Source organism: Silene latifolia, chromosome X (assembly GCF_048544455.1).
Source record: "Silene latifolia isolate original U9 population chromosome X, ASM4854445v1, whole genome shotgun sequence".
Lineage (NCBI taxonomy): Eukaryota > Viridiplantae > Streptophyta > Magnoliopsida > Caryophyllales > Caryophyllaceae > Silene > Silene latifolia.
Window position 1 is genome coordinate 193,124,389 of NC_133537.1, and position 6,159 is coordinate 193,130,547.

General features: G+C 39.8%; 1 non-coding gene across 1 annotated transcript; it reads right to left on the minus strand.

The window, feature by feature from the left end:
- Nucleotides 1-3,852: 3,852 nt before the first annotated feature.
- On the minus strand, nt 3,853-3,959 carry LOC141624288 (small nucleolar RNA R71). Its single transcript, XR_012534095.1, has one exon. It is a non-coding gene; the product is annotated as a small nucleolar RNA R71 (small nucleolar RNA).
- Between the last annotated feature and the right edge of the window lie 2,200 nt (nt 3,960-6,159).

The following is a 6,159-nucleotide window of genomic DNA, read 5'->3' on the forward strand; positions in this document are numbered from 1 at the left end:
TTGATCGACTACGCCACATCCGAGACATGAGGATATTGAAGACCGCATGGTATGATCTTTCCAATCTCCTTTTTCCTCTTTATGTTAATGACTATGTGGCTTTATTTTGGTTGATGCGGTATAAAAAATGTGAATCTAGGACTTGCATTTAGATTATTTGGCGTATTAGTTGGTAGAAGCATATGCATTAGGTTGTATAAATGTTAGTTGCATCATGGCATGTAGTTTGCATGGTTAGAAAATTTTGCGAAACCGTCCATTTGGGAAGCTTGACAAGTGTACATAGGCCCTAGTAGATGCTTTTTCTTCTTAAGACCTTGCTTGTTAGAAAACTTGTAAAACACCCTAGGATGTGCCATGCTAGTATACTTTGACCCATGGATTAAGGCCTAGTGAAGAGTACCTTGTGGTGTGATAACTCCTTGGCTACCGTTTATTCCAAGGTGACCCGGACACCATGCAACCATCATCCATGTTCTACCACAATTTTGTCATCAAAAAGGGAATAGGCACAAAAATTGTTCAAAAATTTGAGTTCAAGAAATGAAATGAAAAGTCAAAAAGTTTGCACAAATTGCATCAAATGAAAAGAGGAGTAACAAAAATAAAAACTCCTATGCTTCAAATATAAGGCACCCTCGTTACTAATTGGGGTGACTTTGAAAATGTTCAAAAGAAAATGCAAAAGTTGAAAGTTGTCAAGTATTGAAATGCCAAACATCAAAAGAAATGGCAAAAAGAAATGTTCTCAAAATGTTAATGCCACAAGAAGTTGGGGGGGAAAACAACAACAAAAGCAAACTCCCAAACGAAACTCAAATCCTATTGATCCCTTTATCCATCATATCATTTTTGTGCATGGTAGAGAGGGGACGACCCTTCTTCTTGTCTAGGCAAGAGGGGGAATTCCGCGATCCTCCAGTGTTTCTAACACCATAGGGAGTCTATTCTTGACAAAAGAATTTAACGATTGAGGACAAAGGTACCCTAGCTTGACACAATTTGGAGGTGATTTTTTGGTATCCTTCTAGGCTTAGTAGTCTAAAGAAACCATATCTATGAAGGAGTGTGTACCCTTGAATCGCTTCCCCTTTAGATAATTTCCGCCACTTAGATGAGGAAAGTGGCTATTCCTGTTTTAGATGCATCCATTACTTGATTTTGTGTGCTTTAATGATTGGATGTGTCGCCATTTTGGCAAGACCCACCTTGCCTTGCAAGAAGGCATCCTACCTTATGGTTGTCTTGTTGTGAGTCGAAGGGGCGGAGTCAGACCCGCTAATTGTCTCATATCGGCTATATTAGTAGGTTAGTTTAAATAAGGGTCCTATTTTAACCTCCTCTTTACTCCGGACGAGCAAAGGTTCGGTTTGGGGATATTTGATGTGATGATGTGACCATAATTGGCGCATATTTAGCCCCCGAATTAGCCTTGTTTCCATGCTTTTTAGTGCTTATTTGGGTCATTTCTTATCTTTAGTTCCTTGTTTTGCATATTCTTTGAGATTTTGATCCCTTGGTAGGAAAGGAGTAAGAATCTTGCATTTTCATGGCAAAACGAGACTAAATTGATCGAATTCAATGACCAGGCATCAAGGAGAGACAAGATTAGAAGGCCTTTGTACATATCATAGTAGAAGAGCAATGTTGAGGAAAGATCCTTGAGTCCCCAAGGAAATCCCCAAGGAATTTATGAAGAAAAGGGAAGAAAAGAAGAAGTTACTATCTTTGATCGACAATCCGAGCGGATTGTCAACAATCCGCCCGTCTAGCCCCTGCACAATCCGGCGTCCCGTGCGAGAATCCGCTCGGATTCCCCTCAACAATCCGTCCGGATTCCCAGAATCCGCTCGGATTCCACCGCCCAAATCCGGCCGTCCCGACCTTATTCCGCCCGGATTTCTTCACAGCACGGATTGTCTTCTTCAAGCTACGAAAAGAGAAGCCCTTCTCTCAGAAAATACCGGGTCCTCCTTGCTCAACTTAAAAAGTGTAATTACTAGTTTAGCCCTTAGTTAACCCTAATGCATCCTCCATAATTTTCACTATAAATACCCCATTAGGCTAATTAGAGGAGCATGTTCTTCTTATCAATAATTCGTGTAGTTAATATCAATCAAATCTCTCTTCAATATTGTAATCAAGTATTAATCAAGTTTTAATCCAAGTTTTAGTTCTTTAATCTCTCTTTTGTTCATCCTTTATTTTGGGTAATTGAAGATTATTTGGGTTATTATTGGGAGATTGACAACCTCTCAATCTAGCATTCAAGTACTTCTATTATTCTTGCTTTATTATTGGAATCATTAGTAGGTATAATCTCTTAATCCCTTTTTAATTATTGTTAATTACTTTCATTTATTCATCATGTTTCATATTGTTAGTATGATTGACAACCTTGCTAGCATGATCAACATGATAATGAGTGAGTAGTCTCTTAGCTAGGGTTAATGGGTGATTAGGGGAAACCAACATGGGGAATGATTCATGCTTAAATTAATATGCTTTCATGTTTTATTTGCTTGCTTGTTTTGATCTCAACTCATGCACATGTTATATTTGATGAAATGCTAAGCCTATGAATCCTTGCATTTACTATCATCTCCTATCCTTTCAATGAGACTTGTAAGACATAACCCAACTCGAGTCTCATTAGACCATGCATGTTGTTGAGTAGGGAAGATTAAGTCGACTTGTAGGTGTTGTACAATCTAATCGATTCGGCTCCGGAACCCAAACTTTCCTAGGATTGTAAGATATAACCCAACTCAATCCATCACAACAATAATTGCTTGCTTATAATTTGAGAACATGTTTGTTTGATCATATCCCATGATTCCCCTATGATCCCATGACACCCTAGTTCCTTTAATCAATTGTTTACACCCCTTTTTATTCATCTTGCTTGTTTATTTTCATTGTTATTCTAGTTTAGTAACCTTCTACATCAACCCAATTTGTGACACCCCTTAGACACCACTAGTTACAATAGAAATCTCATTTCAACTCCCGTCCCTTGGGATCCGACCTTTACTTGCCTCTTTACTAATTGTAGAGTTGCTTGTTAAGCTATAAATTGTGTTTTGATTCGACCGTGACCAACGACCACATCTTAATTTGTGAACACTTAGCGGGATCGCATCAAAAATGGCGCCGTTGCCGGGGACGGTGTTTGTTTGACTTAGATTTCCTTTTTGTTATTAGTTGTGTCTTTCTTCGCCTTGAGGAAGTAAAACTCCTCAAGGTTTGTTCTAATTGTTTTTGAGTTGTTTGATATTTTGCATGTCTAGAAGGTTACAAAGTGATTTGTTACCTTTTGACCGTGAAATCGAAAGAACCTTGACGAACAATAGGAGACTTGTTAGGAGGAATTTGAGAGGTGTTAGTGAAGTTTTTCAACCCACTAGTGAGTTTGTCAATCCTTTCGCAATAGAAGGAGAAGAAAACCCATTACACAATACCCCACAAAATCCACTTACAATGCCAAAATTCTCGTCACACTCTGTACCCACCGAGGAGAATCTACCAAATGGTACTCCTACACCGCAACATCTCACCGGAAATTTTATTGCCAAGTCCGCCTTCATCCAACTAGTTGAGAGGAGCCAATTTGGGGGGATGCCTAGTAAGGACCCTTATTCTCATATGGAAACCTTTTGCGATTATTGTGATACTATCTCTCAAACGGGCATGACTCAAGACCAAATTAGATGGGTCTTATTTCCTTTTTCCTTAATCGGCACCGCAAAGCAATGGTTGAAGGGCCTTGATAAGGCCACCCTTGGAATAGATTCTTGGAAGAAGTTAGCTCTAGCTTTCTACAAAAAATTCTACCCACCGGAAAAGACCAACATGCTAAGAGCTCAAATTACGGGTTTTAAGCAAAGGGATGAAGAGTCTTTGTATGAAGCTTGGGAGCGGTTTAAAGGTATTTGTCGCTCATGTCCTCACCATGGACTTAGCGAATGGTTTTTGGTACAACAATTTTGGAATGGTTTATATGAAGATTCAAGGAACATTCTCAATATGGGATCAAATGGAATGTTCACCGAAGTTGATGACAATCAAACATGGAACAAGATTGAGGAAATGGCAGTCCATAACTCACAATATAGTAGGCCTCGCAAGGCTACTAGAGGAGGAAGGCATAAAGTGGACTCCGTTACTCAATTGGGTGCTCAACTTAGTGCTCACATTGACACAATCAACTTGAAGTTTGAACAAGCTATGGCTAGACTTGAGGAAAATTCAAAATCATCGAAGCATCATGTCAATGCCATGACGGCATCCTCATCAATCCCAAGTGGGATATGTGAGAATTGTGGAACTTTGGGTCATGACCCAAGTGAGTGTAGGGGAACAACCGAACAAGTGAATGCTTTCCAAGCATATAAGAGTGGTACCCCTTATTCAAATTTTTACAATGAAAACACCAAGTTCCATCCAAATCTCTCATACAAAAGCCAAAATGTTCAAAACTCTCAAACAACATACACTCCACCACCCATGAGAAACCAAAATCAAAGACCCTTTTACAATCAAAACCAAGGTTACCAAAATCAAAATCCATACAATCACCAAAATGACCAAGGTTTTGATGTCCGAAAAGCGGTCCTCCAAATGCAAAAGAATCAACAAGAATTTTTCACCCAAATGCAAAAAGATAGCCAAGCCAAAGAAACCACCATCAACAACATTCTAGCTCACACCAAGATGTTGGAAACACAATTGACTCAACTAGCATCTTCAAGCTCACAAAGACAAAAGGGGCAATTACCACCTCAAAGTAATCCCCCTAGACATGAAACGGTTAGTGCCATTCACTTGAGAAGTGGTACAAGGTATGAAGAACCGAAGAAGCAAGTTGAGGATGAAGTTGTGGAAGCTAGTGAAAAGGAAGAAATTGTGCAAAACTCCAAAGATGGAGAATCATCAAAAGAAGAAAGTTCAAATAAAAATGAAGACAAGGCCAAAGAGAAGGAGCCCGTTGTGATTAGACTTCCTTTTCCAAGTCGTCAAGCCAAGCCCAAATTTGATGATCAACTTGGAAAATTCATGGAAATTGTGAAGAATTTAGAAGTCTCAATTCCCTTCACGGAATTAATCAATCACGTTCCGGTCTATGCAAAGTACATGAAAGATATCCTCACAAAGAAGAAGTCAATCCGGAAACTTGAGACTATCGCCTTCACTAAGGTGAGTAGTGCAATACTTCAAGGGAGTTCACCTCCAAAGTTAAAGGATCCGGGAAGCTTCTCAATACCGTGTACCATTGGCGACACGACGATCAACAAAGCCTTATGTGATCTAGGGGCTAGTGTGAGTGTCATGCCGTACTCGGTGAGTAAAAGGTTGGGGATGGGAGAGCTTAAATGCACCAACATCACACTCAAAATGGCCGATAGATCAACGAAGTCACCGTTAGGGATATGGGAAGATGTCCCCGTGCGAATTGGGAAGTTTTTCATCCCGGTGGACTTTGTCATTGTTGATATGGAGGAAGATTCCAACATTCCAATCATCCTAGGAAGACCTTTCCTACACACCGCCGGTGCGGTGATTGATGTGAAACATGGAGAGCTCACTCTATAAGTGGGAGATGAAAGCATAACTTTTAATCTTGACAAAACCATGAGAGCTCCTCGTTTGCATGAGCCATGTTTCATGATTGATCATTATAGCCGAAAAGATGAAAGGAAGAAATCGAAACTCCAATGGAAGAAGAAAATTGAAGATGCTCCATTCAAAGAGCAAGTGAATAGTAACAAGGAGAGCTTGCAAAGCTCATCAAAATGAACCAAGGAAGAAGAGGATGGCCTCATTGGCCAAGGGAAGAAATTGGGAGAGTTGTCTCCATCTAAGCAAGAGATTTTCAATGATCAACTCAATGAAGTTTGTGGTCTTTGGGACGACGAATTTGAAGGGATTTTTAATCCCTACATTGGGCATGCCATCGATCATGATCAACAACAAAGGCCACGGTCTATTGAGGACCTCTACCATAATAATGAACAAGCTTTTGATTACTTCTTCAAGGTGTTGAGCAACATCAACAACACCTTGAACATGCCCCATTGACATCTCATCAAGAATGAGAGTTTGGTGGAGTCCTCCCTAAACCACCACTTGTAAATATTTCTAACTCCCTAACTTGCATTT